Source organism: Protopterus annectens, chromosome 1.part1 (genome assembly GCF_019279795.1).
Source record: "Protopterus annectens isolate FY-2018-M chromosome 1.part1, PAN1.0, whole genome shotgun sequence".
Lineage (NCBI taxonomy): Eukaryota > Metazoa > Chordata > Ceratodontiformes > Protopteridae > Protopterus > Protopterus annectens.
This window is the reverse complement of record NC_056726.1, coordinates 1446906168-1446920799: the sequence shown is the minus strand read 5'-3', so window position 1 is coordinate 1446920799 and position 14632 is coordinate 1446906168.

The following is a 14632-nucleotide window of genomic DNA, read 5'->3' as shown; positions in this document are numbered from 1 at the left end:
CCTATGGAAAATATGACAAGACAAAAGAATGGCCAAATCAAAATATGCCGGCCTAACACCTTCACAATATGATCAGAGGAATCAATCCTAAATAAAAGAAAATAAAACCCCAAATCCTCCAAATGGATCATGCAATCCCAACCAAAACTAACACCCAAAGAGATAAACAAACTATACAATAGAAGGAGGAAAAAAAAAGAAGGGCATCAGATAAATCAAAAAAGGAAGGCAGGCACTAAAATAGAGCAAACTAAAAAAAAAAGGAAAACAAAAAAAAATCACAAGAGAAAAAAAAAAAAAAAATTGCACTTAACTTAATCACCATCACAGAATTCAAATTAATTAGGTTAATTTTGGAATTCACAAAAAACAGAAAGATTTAAATTCCAAATATATAAAATCAACATACACACAGACATTGCCAACATCATAACCACCCCCTCCAATGGCAGCATATCCCCCATTGCCAACATCATATCTATCAGGTTCAAGTGCTGCCCCCCCAAAAAACAGACAACAGCAGATGCAGGCCCCACTCAAACACAAAACACAGCATCAATGCAACAGCCCACTGTCCCAGCAGCTCTACATAAAAACAACTGCCAGAACAGCGCAAACCGCTAAATACAGGTTCCAGAAGAAGCACAGCAACAGAACCAAAAACCAAAACACCTGTGCAAAGCAACAGTGGTCCCTCTCCCATCTACAAATGCTAAGCCTCAGTGGGGAAGCTATAAGAAGCATAAAGCCTGACGAGGTGGATACTCAAAAGACCTGGAAAAAAAGCAGATCAGGACTGGTCTAAAGAAGATGCTTGACGCTATTAAATATGGATTGCACATTTAAAGATGTTGAAAAGCAGACACACACTGAACTGGTTGACTTATTTTTTGAAAGGGTAAGGCTAGGGCACGGGCAGAAGTTGACATCTTGAACAGCCTATCTGGACACCATATAAGCCCATTATAGATAAGCCACTCAAGCAAGTAAACCCTATGTCACTACCACCCAAATGAGACTCAAACCTCCATGACAGACTCACAGCCAGTAGATAGCTACCTCCATGTCACAATTCAGGACCACAACTGAGGTCTGACAGAACCAACCAGGCACCTCGGCTGTGGGAGGGCTATATTCTCGTAACCGCTCTCATGTGTGGTGGTGGCTGACCAGGAGGTACTGCCCAAGTTCCAAGGGGCATCTCTGGCCAAGGCAAGGCAACTAACTGCCTCAAAAGCCATCAAGCAACAACAGATGACTCATAAGAAGCCCACTCCAAACAGACAGCCGCCAAAAGTGTTTAGTCATCCCTTGGCAAAAACAAAGTGCCCCAAAATTACCACATAGGTGGCAATCCATTAAGTACAGAAGAAGTCATTAGGGACCTGGGGACCCAAGTTTATAGCAATCTCTCATTTGACAACCACGTGGCCAAAGTGGTTAGAAAAACATTTTATATAGCCCACCTAATCATGAAGGGATTCACATCTAGATTAGGGAGGTCATCGTGCCTCTTTACTCATCCCTCATCAGGCCCATAATCGAGTACAATGCCCTTTTGGGATGTACCTTACCAAACACCTGCAGCAACTGGAAAGACCCCAAAAGTACCTCACCAAGAGGATCAAAGGGCTCAAACAGATGCCATATGGTTAAAGAAACTCCAGCTCTACTCAGTGGCATACCGACTGCTCAGAGGTGACCTGTGCCTCCATGTCCAACCCGGAATTAAGGGACATGCTGCACCTCAAAATAGACTTGAACCTCAGCACTGAAATAAATAGGACATGCTGGAGGGACAGATTCATAACCCAGAGGCTCCCTTCACTATGGAATAAAATCCCAGTCCAGGTTAGGCAGAGTCCCTCATTGACTCTCTTCAAGAGGAATCTTGATGAGTGGATGGGAGATCATAGGTTTACCCCGGGTATCACTTCTGTGTCACTGTTAGACAGAGGCACAGTATACTAACCTCGAAAAAGGGCATAGCAAAATTCATTTAAAATGGGTGGCGAAAGCCAAACATACTCTGGCTAGGCTTATAAATGCCCTAGGGCAGATAGCCTAGTATGAACCTATGAACATATGAACCTATAATGTTAAGGGATAATAGAGTGAAATAGGTGGTGTATAACCTGGTACTAGAAGGAGATTGTTGGGCTAAAAGGGAGGAATAGAAGAGTTAGGGATGAACTAAGTTGGGAGGATACATGTACATTTCCATTTACAGTAAAGGTAGGAATGGAGCTGTGATTTAAAATTTCCAGATTCTGTAATGTCCTTTGAGTAGGGGGAAGAGAATTCCATTTTTTGGCTAGGGAAAAAGACAGGAATAGTTGTCCAGTTGAGCGGTTTGGTTTATGAATGCTGATTAGGTTTTAATTTTCTGATCTGAGAGTTCTATTTGGTAGGTAGATAGGGAGGAAGGATGTTAGAGAGCGGGGCATCTAGTGGGGTTGAAGAGGAGTCTATGAGCTGTGATCAGCTGGATGTAATGCAGATGGTTTGGTAGTTCATGCCAACTGAGAGAGTGGAGGGCTACACAGTGATAGGAGGAGTTTTTGGTGTTAGTGGCGAATTTGGAAATTTTGGTGTAACAGTTTTCTAACTTGGAAGTGATCGAGATTGATAGGTTGGTTAGCAAGGGAGCACAGTACATTAGGGAAGGAAGGAGATAAGTGGAGGCAAGAGTTTGTCTAGTATTGAGTGAGAGGAAGTGATTGTTCCTGTAAAGCATACCAAGCTTTTGGTGGGTTTTCTTTATGTTTTGAAGTATATGGTTGTCGAATTTTAGATACTCATCTATAATAAAACCTAGTAATTTGGCATGGGGAACAACTTCAATATGAGTGTTGTATTGACTTAGGACTTAGAAAGAGGTTTTGTCAAAAGGGAAGGGTTATGAGGGTAAAAAATATTAATATTTTGGATTTATTGGCATTTAGAGAAAGGTGGTTTTGGAGCATCCAGGCCTCTGTGGTTGTGAAGGCTGTCTGGGTCTTAGAAGTTCAGGGAGGTTAGTGACAGAGCAGACTAGTGTTGAGTCATCTGCATATTGAATTATTGTTGCATTGGGAATGGCAGAGTGAAAGGTGTTGATAAAGATATTGAACAGCATAGGACCAAGTATGGATCCCTGAGGTACATCTGTTGGGGTAAGGAGAAATGAAGAGATGCCTTTTCTCCATCTCCCAGCTTGGGATCTATTAGACATGTAGCTGGAGAACCAGGACAGGGTATTTTGAGAGAGATTAAGGTTAGAAAGATGGCTCAGTAGGTGGGTGTGAGAAACAGTATCAAATGCTTTGGAAATGTCCAAGAACACTGTGGCTACTACATTAAATTGACTGTGTCAAGGAATGAGAGGAGAGCTGTTGTGGTCCTGTGCCCTGGTCAGAATCCATGTTGGGTAGGGATGAGCAGATGATTTTGAGTTAGGAAGGGCATAATTTGGAGATGGATGCTTTTTTCCAGGATCTTGGAGACTAGGGAGAGGATAGCTATGGGACATAAATTTGGGGTATTGGTGTTTTTGCCGCCTTTATGAAGAGGTAGAATGTATGCCTTGCACCAGAGCTCAGGGACGTAGGATTCTTGTATGGGTCTGTTGATTAAGATACTAATGGGATAGGTGATCCCATCATCAGCAACTTTGAGAAAAATTGAAGGCATGTTGTCAGGGGCGCTGGAGCAGGATTTTAATTTGGCAAAAAGTCTTTTAATGTAGTTGGTAGAGATGGGTATGAGGTTGACGAAGGGGGGTGATTTGGGGTTGGTAGGCATAGGAGGGGTAGAGTTGGAGGAAAGAGGCAGAGAGATTATTATTTGGAAAGGTTTTGGTTAGTTCAGATATGAAGTCAATAAAGAACAAGTTAAATTCTGAGGCTAGTTCCTGGTCAGGTTTGGTGGGGTCTGGGCATGGATTATTTTTGGTGCCAGAATTGAGCAGTGCATTTATGGAGTTCCAGAATTGTTTGGGGTTTTTTTGGATGGTTGGACTGGAGTTTGATGTAGTAAGTTTTTTTGTCTCTGATGATGTGTTTTTTTACAAGGTTACAAAGCTGTGTATATTGAAGTAGGGTTTAAGGGAGTTTATTCTTTTGGTGTAGTTTCCAGAATTTGTCCCTTTGGTGCATAAGTTGTTTGGTCTCTGATTAGCCAAGGGGCAGGATTGTTTTTTATTCTTTTTGTTCTTGTTGGTGCTAGAGTATGTAGAATATTTAGAAAAGTGGAATTAAAATAGTCAATAGTGTTGTTGAGAGGAAGGGTTTTTAGGATGTTCCAGTTCATTTGTTTGAGGGAATTTGAGATGCAACTGACAGATTTGAGGTACCTGCTGGTCACTATGGGTGTACAGACACTGTTTACCATGATTCCTTATGTGGGTAGATACTTGTCCAAGTACAGTGCATATGATCCTTCAGCGTGTCACCTGATAGATCTTTGTATGAGAATAGTACTTGAGAATAATATCTTTGTCTTTGATGATGTTTATTACCAACAAAGAGATGGTGTGGCTATGGGTGCCTACAGTGCCAATAGCTATGCCAATATGGTCATGGCTCAATGGGAAGAGGAATGTATGTTTCAACACCAAGTTTTTATCAATATGTCCCGTTCTATCGTAGATTTGTGGATGACCTGTTCCTTGTTTGAACAGGCCATCCTGATGAGTTAGTCAAGCGTCATGAAGATTTGAACTCCTCTACCAGTTTTTTTAAATTTTTTCCGAACTATTCAGACACTCAAGCTGAATTTTTTGGATGTGCTTTTAACCAGACAGGTTGATGGTTCCCTCTGTACTGGTGTATATAGGAAACCCTGTTATAGGAATTCCCTGCTGCATCGAGATAACATGCATCCATCACATGTGTTTAAGAATATAGTTAAGGGACAGGGGTTGAGAGCCTCTAGGCTGAATGGGACAGATGATGGTTTTAAATTTGAGTTGTTATGCTTAAAAGGCAAGCTGACTGACAGAGGCTATAAAGAAAAGGAGGTTGATGATATACTTTGTAGCATACCTCCATTTAGATTCAATATAGCCAGACCATACTACTCTGAACACTCCACTGATTCCAGTGGTAGGAGACCAACTCCCATTAGGCCGACTAATATCGCTGTTCCTTTAACTTATACCACTGACAATAGGATGACAATGAATGTTATTAAGAGACACTGGAACATTTTAACAACTGACCCCAACATCCAGAGGCTTGTAGGTGATACTCCCATATTCTTATATAAGAATAAGAAAACTCTAAAAAGATTATTATGCTATCCAGATAACCAGAAACCTGGTGTGTCTGAGTGTGGAGCCAGTACATTGGCATGTGGAGCGTGTAATTTTTATAACTATGTAGACAGTAATGGGTGTTTTCAACATCCTGATAATGGACGTAGGTTTGATTTTAAGGTGCATGCAACCTGTCTGACTCCACATGTGGTCTACCTTGCCAGCTGCATGGTCTGCCAAGCATTTTATGTAGGCAAGATGGATAGACCTCTGAAAGACAGGATTAGGGAGAATTTATACAGTATCCATGTGCTTCTGCCAACAATGTCTTGTCCAAACATGTTATGACCCCTGATATGAGGCACTGTTTTAAGTTAATGGTGATTGAAAGGATAAAGCCCAGTGTCCGAGGTGGTGATATTAGGAGCCTTACTGAAATGAGGGAGATCAACTGGATGATTAGGTTAAGAGCAGATCAGGGCAGTGGTCTTAATGAAAAAGTCCCATTAAGACCCATTCTAAAGGGACGAAGCCTTAGAAAGTGATAACTGTTGAGTGTTATTAAAATATTTATAATGCCATTATATACATTTTTTATTTACATACATTTATTATATATATTATATGTATATTGTTGCATTATTTTATATTATATTTATAGTACTTGCTTCAAACACATCAATGTTTGATCAGTACTGAAAGTGTATTGACACATTTTTCAGGAATGTTTGAGTGATTTTACTTCCTATATAGGTTATTTTATTAGTTTAATTGCTTTTTATTATGCATATACTATATTTGTGCTTGGTTTAATATAATGCTTCAAGTGATTGGTTTAACCTGTTTGCCTCACTTTGATTGATGTTTGCATATATAAGCATGCTAGTTCATTCATTTTCTGTAGAAGGTTTGATGAAGCGCATGTGAAAGTGCTTACATTTTTAATTATATGAGCGAATAAACATTTTTTTATATCTCATGGCACTGTTTTATTCCACTGGTGTTTGCTGTTGCATATTATAGATTTAGTTTATTTTAGTTTGACATGCAATTATTTTGAGTTTAATAAGGTAATGTATCACGAAATGCATGGAACTGCTATGGTGGTATCTTTTGCCCCCACATATGCACATTTATTTATGGGTATGTTCGAGATGGAATACCTTTACAGTCATGAATTGTTTCAGAAATTTGTTTTAAAATATTGTAGATTTATAGATTACTTCTTTTTGTATGCAAAGGTTGGCATGAACGGGTTCAAGCAGTTTATAGAAGATCTACATAATAATAGGTTTGAAATAAAGTTTGATAGCCTACAATATGGGAAAAGTATACTGTTTTTAGATGTTTTTAGAAGACTTGAATGATGGACAAGTAAGAAAAAGGGTTAATGGAATCTTTGGTAATGTGAGTTAAATGGCAGTAGTTGCCATCCATCACACACTATTAAAGCACTCCCCTAAGGGAACTTCTTACGAGTTTCAAAGTTGTGTAATGATCACAGTGAATTACAAAATTAATTGAATAAAACTTCCAGTATGTTCTTGAAGTGGGGTTATGATAAACGTTTTGTAGAATAAGCTTTGTATCAAATTAAGAATAACTGTTGTAGTACAGAGTTTAAATCTGCACAAAGCAGCGATATAGATGGGTGTGTCTGGCAGCGGACTAAGGATAGTAAGTAGGATTTTATAGTTACTCCATATAATATTTTGAGTGAACAGATTAAGGACATCATAAAATATTATTAGGATTCCTACTGAAATGTAAGAGTTTACAGATATGATACGAAATATCCCTATGTTGTCCGATAAAACGGGACATATTGTTAATGATATAGTAGTCCATCGTAAATTTAAATTGCTTATGGATAATTTAGTTATTCAGCCCCAGAGTGTTGGAACTTTCCCTTGTAATAATTGCATTAGCTGCAAATATATCGTGAATACATTTGATAGAATTAATGGGATTTATTTTACACCTATTGGTAGGCATTGTTGCTACCCAGAAGGTATTGTTTATGCATTGGAATGTCCATGCAAAATGTTTTATATTGGGAAGAGAAAGAGGACTTTCAAGCTCAGGCTACAAGAGCATGTCAGGGATATCAAAAATGGAAACTCTGAAAATCCTCTTGCCATGCATTTCAAATTTCACTATGGCAGTGATCCAGTTAATCTTAGGGGTACGATTTTAGAAAAAAATAATATGTATGAAGGGTGTTTAGATATTAAAAAGAAGTTATTATATAAGGAAGCTCTATTTATTTTAAAGTATGCAACTCTGACCCCTGCTGGACTTAATGTGGAGTGTAGCTGGAAGCTTCTTTTTGATATTTTAATTGTTTTAAGTAATTGATTATGTAACTGACAGCAGATGATTTTAGTACTATTTAAGATGTGTGATTTTGTAGTGTTTTTACTCACTGGAGGTTTTTTTTGAGCTGAGGTGCTAGGGTGTTTTATTGTTTTCTTATAAGAAATTTGGTGACTTGGCCTTTGTTGTATTATTTTTTTTTATTTTATTTTTTATTTGTCTGTGCAGGGAATATTTTATTTTCTATGGCCAGTGATCCTGCTTTACATCTGCCCAGGATATTTAGAGAAGATATTCATGATTCCTCTCGAACGACTATGGATAGCTTTGTGAGATATACAGGGGATCATTGTGAAAATGAAGCTAATAGTGGTGAGGTGCTACCCAAAATGTGGGAAAGATTTTTGGAGGAAACAAGAAATTAGAGGACTGTGAATCCCTTCAACACTGTATGTAAGCATTCCAATAGAACTTTAACCCCTGAATCACTTACTTTGTTTTCTAAATTAGAACAATTAATGGTGAAAGAAGCCTTGGTTCGCTTTAATATGCTTAATCTACAATGTATTGTCAAATTAGACATTACCCCTAGAGGTCTCAGAGCCTTCAAAAGTCCATTTACTCTTGTCTGATACTTTTGGATAGTGTAGATAAATTTCAGGCTAGTTGGGTGGCTGCCGCCCACCATTGTGCTATGTATCAATAGATTGATTTTGAGGGATGCAGTGAAACAAAGGAAAGTAAAACTAGAGATTTCCTCCATTTGTTCTTCTCTTTCCACTTTACTGAATGCTTCTCTTTTAGAACAATGCTTGGGGGACATTGACAATAAATTAGTTTTGAGAAAGTTCTTTTGGATAAAAAGAAATTCAAATTGTAGCATGATTTACGTGATTATGAAAGTGGTATAGCTTTTCTTTGGACATCCAGTCACAAAAGACATCATTCCAGTGTTTGTTTTCATTATTCAGATGTGAACCAGGACCAAAATGGCAGATGCAGCCAGGGATTCCACAGATTTTGATAGCGATGATTTGGCATATCTACATGGCATATCTACATCTTCCCCAGGCTCAAGACACGGGATATATGGGAGAGACATTTTGGAAGCCTGGAGGTAATGCCAAAAAAGGGGTATAATCTGTTATGACACTTCTAGAGAAGGACAGTATCAACAGCAGGATAAAAGAACAAGATGGCATTGATGGTTATAGCGTAAGCTCTGAGGACTGTAGTGGTGAATTTTGTGATTTAGTTGTAATCCTTTCTGGTTATATATTGAACAGCTTGCAAATGTCAGTTTTGAACTGCGGTTTGAAATTCATCCTACCATTCTGCCCAGACTTCATGTGCTTAAAATTGAAGTTTTTCAGTTAATTAGAAAATTGCATTTAATTGATTTTTTCAGTACTGATACTGTTATTGATAATGAGGTTAATCTTAATGATAGCAGTTTATATACTACCCATAAAATGGTGGATTATTTGAATTATACTTTTTTTTTTCTTGTGTAGATAGTGTAGGAGTTGAGACAGAATATAATGAATACTGTCAATAAGACACCAGTTATATAATGTGTAAAAATAATTTTATACCTTCTTTTAGGGAGTTCAAAAATTTCACTCTGTCACTAATTTTGGGATTGGAACAGCTTTTTCTGATTTTATTTTAAATAAGAATGCAAGGAAAACTAATTATAATTGAATGAGAATGGAGTGGAAAGCTTTGAAAGATTTTGGTAACTAAACGGAGCTTATTATTAAACCATCAGATAACGGCAATAAAATTGTAGTAATGCATTTCTCCCAATATTTGAAGCTGTGTTATGACCTTCTAAATGACAGAAAAGTATATAAAATAGTAGATGAAAGTGATTATAAGCATGCGTTAACAGAGGCTTCAGGATTTGCTTAACAAAGGCTTCAGGCAAGGTTATTTTTCTAAGAGCGATGTGGAAAAAAGTTTTGTTTTCAGGAATGTGGGATGTTTTATTTCTATTGCCTCCCCAAAATTCATAAGAGCATGCCTGATCCTCCTGGCAGGCCTATAGTTTCTGCATGTAAGTATTTCTTACATAATATTGGTTTGCTGTTGCATGGATATTTACTGAATGTAGTTATTCAATTACCTTCATACATCAAAATTCATTTGACTTTCTTAGTAAAATATCGGACATTCAGTGGAGTAATGATATGTACTGGATCACTGTTGACGTTAAAAGCTTATACACCAGTAGACAATATAAAATTGGCATAGAGGCTCTGAAACTGTTCCTTGGTGATAGTCCAATATCTTATTATATTATAGATTTAGTTTATTTTAGTTTGACACAATTATTTTGGGTTTAATAAGGCAATGTATTACCAAATGCAAGGAACTGCTATGGGGGCATCTTTTGCCCCCACGTAAGCAAATTTATTTATGTGTATGTTTGAGATGGAATACCTTTATAGTCATGAACTTTCTCAGAAATTTGTTTTAAAATTTTATAGATTTATAGATGACTTCGTGTTTGTATGTAAAGGGGGCATGAACAGGTTAAGCAGTTTATAGAAGATCTACATAATAAAAGGTTTGAAATAAAGTTGGATGGCCTACAATATGGGAAATGTGTAGTGTTTTTAGATTTTTTTAGAAGGCTTGAATAACGGACAAGTAAGAAAAAGGGTTAATAGAAAGTTTGGTAATGTGAGTCATTTCATAAATGGCAATAGTTGCCATCAATCACACACTATTAAAGCACTCCCCTATGGGGAGTTCCTACGAGTTTCTAGGTTGTGTAATGATCAAAGTGAATTACAATATGAATTGAATACAATTTTCAGTATGTTCTTCAATGGCAAAAGCTTTGTATTGAATTAAGAATAACTGTTGTAGTACAGAGTTTAAATCAGGACAAAGCAGGGATATAGATGGGTGTGGTGGGCAGCGGACTAAGGATAGTAAGAAAGTTTTTCTAGTTGATCCTTATAATATTTTGAGTGAACAGATTAAGGACCATAAAATATTATCGGGGTTTCCTATTGAAATTTAAGGAGTTTACAGATGTGATAGAAAATATACCTATGTTCTCCTATAAAAGGGGACGTAATATTAAAAATATAATAGTCCATTGTAAATTTAAACTGCCTATGGATAATTTAGTTATTTAGTCTGATAGCATTGGAACTTTCTCTTGTAATAATTGTATTAGCTGCAAATATATTGTGAATACATTTGATAGAATTAATGGGATTTCTTTTACACCTATTGGTAGGCATTGTTGCTACACAGAAGGAATTGTTTATGGAGTGGAATGTCCATGCAAAATGTTTTATACTGGGGAGAGCAAGAGGGCTTTTAAGCTCAGGTTAGAAGAACATGTCAGAGATGTCAAAGATGGAAAACTTGAAAGACCTTTTGCCATACATTTCAAATTTCACCATGCCAGTGATCCAGCTAGTCTTAGGGGTGTTATTTTAGAAAAAATAAATATGTATGAAAGGTGTTTAGATATTAAAGAGAAGTTATTATATAAGGAATCTCTATTTATTTTAAAGTATGCAACTCTGACCCCTGCTAGACTTAATGTGGAGTGTAACTGGAAGCTTCTTGTTTGATATTTTAATTGTTTCAATTAATTAATTAATTATGTAATTGAGGGCAGATGTTTTTAATGCTATTTAAGAAGTGTGATTTTGTAGTGTTTTTACTCCTTGAAGGCTTTTTGGAGCCAAGGCGCTAGAGTGTTTTATTGTTGTGTTATAATAAATTTGGTGACCCAGTCTTTGTTGTTTTATTTTACTTTATTTGAGTTTATTTTTATTTGTCTGTGGTGGAATACTGACATGTTGTCTGCCTGAATGGCTATCACTTATAGAGGGAGGGACCCCTGGAAGGTCTGCAAAACTAGGAGGAATACCCATATCTCAAGTACAATGATATAAAGCCTGGGCCTTAGAAAGGGACCACATGTCTTTCACAGTCTGTCACATGAAGTGCCCTCCCGACATTGGGAGGACTCCTTGCTCAGCATGGCTTAGGAAGGAGGAGTAACCAATAGATGCCTTTGAAGGACCTTCAAGGACCAAGTCACCAGCATGTTTGAGTTGTGCAGATCTTTGTGAGAAAAACTTGGAAATTCATGGATTGATGTCTGATGGACCATTGCACTGAAAGTGTCCACTGAAGACCTCTCATGTAATATCTGACTACATGAACAAGGGAATTGGAAGCAGCCATAGACCCTAGAAGGCATATAATCAGTCTTGCCTGTGGCTTCTGACAGGAAAGGACTGTGTATGCCTGTTTTTGGAGGGTGGCCAACCTGCTCGCTGGAAGTCTTGCTATCTGGCACTTCATATCCAGGTGAGCGCCTATAAATTCTATTGTCTGAAAAGTATGAAACTTGGACTTGTTTGAGTTCACTGTAATGACTACGTGAGTGCAAAAATTGAGCATGGAGTCCCTGGCTTGTATGAGAAGATGGTGGGAGCGGATATGAGCCAGTCATCCAGATACAAGAGCACCCCGAACCATTGCAGTGTGAGATGAGCTGAAACCACTGCCATACATTTGGTGAACACCCAGGGGCTGTGGTGAAACCAAAGGGCATGGCTCTGTATTGGAAATGACTGTCTCTCAGCTGAAACAGAGAAACCTTGTGGAACACCTGTCCATCATTATGTGGTGGTACTCATTTGGAAGGTCTATTGAGCATATCCCATCATACATTCCCAATAATGTGAGAATGGATTGTGATGTGACCATCCAGAACTTTGTCTATCTGACATATTGACTGACATAACTGAGGTCTAAAGTTGGACACAGGTCCCCATTCATTTTGGCATGAAAAAGGATCTTGAGTAAGTCCTGGATCCATATTTTTTTCTGGTGAGACCTCCCAGATGACCTGCTTGTCCAACAGTTTTTTTTTATTTCAAGAGCTGCTGCTTTTTTTGGGGGGGCATGGCATGTTGGGGGAACCTTTCTTGATGGTGGGAGTGAAACATAAAAGGAATTAAATAACATCTGGTTATGATCTTCTGCACCTACGTGTCTTGGGTAATAGAGGTCCAGGACTTGGATTGCATAGATAAGTGCCTCATTGTCTGCCTACAAAGTGCGGCAGGTTAGCAACCATTCAAGTGCACTAGTAAGGCTTCTCAGAGAAGGGCTCCCAGAAATATTGATTTTGTGGGCCACCTTTGCCACAGGATGACATCCACCATTGAATCCCTCCCTCTGCCCCAGTGTTTCTATCACCAGTTTCAGGAGAGAACATTTGTGACTTTTGGAAGCCCAGCTTCTTCCCTCCTTTCTGGTTCCTTGAGAAAGACCTCTGGGGGTGTAGAGAACCACATTCCTATGGCAGAAAATGTTTTACCCATCCTGCTCACTTCAGGAGTGCATGTCTTTTACTTTCAACCCAAAGGGTGTTGAACTATTAGAAGGGGCACTGACAAAAGAAATTTAGAACTGCTCTGCAAAGTCACATGAGGGCGTCTGGATATATTTCCTTAAGTTATCCGGTACCCCAGACACATTAGAAATAAGAAGCATCAGCACATTTAAAAGGGACTGGAGGGTGGGCAGTTGCAAGTCCAAAGTTTTCTTTTTTATTTCAAAGATGGTCCTAGAGAGAGATTTGGAGAGCTGCTTTGTCAACTCCCTCTGGAATCATATCACATGTGCCAGGTAGTTCAGCATCCTTGATAAAAAAGGTTGCTGAGGTGTATACTCACTTCACAAATCTGCCCAATGGCATAGACTCTTTTGGGGGGAGGGGTAGACAGAAGGCCTTCCTTCACTAAACTCCTTTTTGGTGGTTTGATAGCTGCTGTCACCACCATGGAATCAACAGCAAGACCCTTACTTCAATATGGATGGTCTTTAAGTGACAGGTTTATGAGAAATCATTTCAGCCACAACTGGCTCCTTCCATGCCCACATTGAGATAACGTCAACAAACTCATCAGCAGGAGGGACTACCCAAGAAGTAGATGGTCTTGATCTGAAGGCCTCAAGAAACACTGACTCTTTCTAGGAGAGGACTTCAGAGGACCACCCAACTTTCTGTTTTAAAAATTTGAGGATCTTACCAAATGAGTCTTTCTCAAGGGGGATCTGGGGGACTCCCCATTTCCAAGTCAGCGTCTTTTGTTAATCACTGATGAGGGGAGTCAACATGCCTCCTCTTGCATGCATGCTTCTGGGGAAACTCTACAATGGGGTGTTCCAGCAAGGAATAAGAAGTGGAACAGGAGTACTGAAGACAAACTGTCTCAAGGCTCAGTGGGGCCAGATGGTTTAATGTTAGAGGATGAGTGTATCAGGACCAAAAGGAATTTGATGGAGGTGGACAGAGTTTTGTGAGCATGATAATTCTGCTCATCAGACAGGGAGAGCATTCTTTTAATGGCCTAGAATAATGAAGACAAGGGGAACCGGAAGCCATCCTTGATGGAGCTGAAGCAGCCACTCCAGGCAAATTTTGGAATCCAAAACCAAGCTATGAAACTGTCTGGTGTTGAGACTCAGACCGGAGGGATGGTTTCTGAAAACTTTGGAGTCATCCCTGTCCCCCTCGATCCAACACTGACAATCTGATAAAAACCTAATAAAAGCTATCAAATCCAATAACAGTTTCTGTGATTCTCTTTTCTCAAACCATATATCCAAACTTTGGAATTTGCTACCTCAAGAAATCCTAAGCACTTCCAACCACTCCAAATTCAAATAACTTCTAAAAAAAACCTTAACAACAATTGGCTGAGCTCTTGTACCAAACCTAGCTGAAATTTATATTTCTATACTATATTCCTGCTCGCTATGCCTCTGTCTATGAGCTACTATGTTCCAGCTATACTATGTGCTTACACTTCAGCTGATATATCAATATTTCTTTGCTTAATTCCTTGTATTTCTTATTCTACATATTTTGTGATTTCTTATTTTAATTATACTTTTACTTGTCCATTAAAACATGCCTAACATGCTTTCATTTTTTTTCTCCCATATGTTTTATTGCATTGTAAGTATTTAGCTCATAAGTAAGTATATCGTTTTTGTTTAATCTTTATCTTTGCTTATAATTTTTTT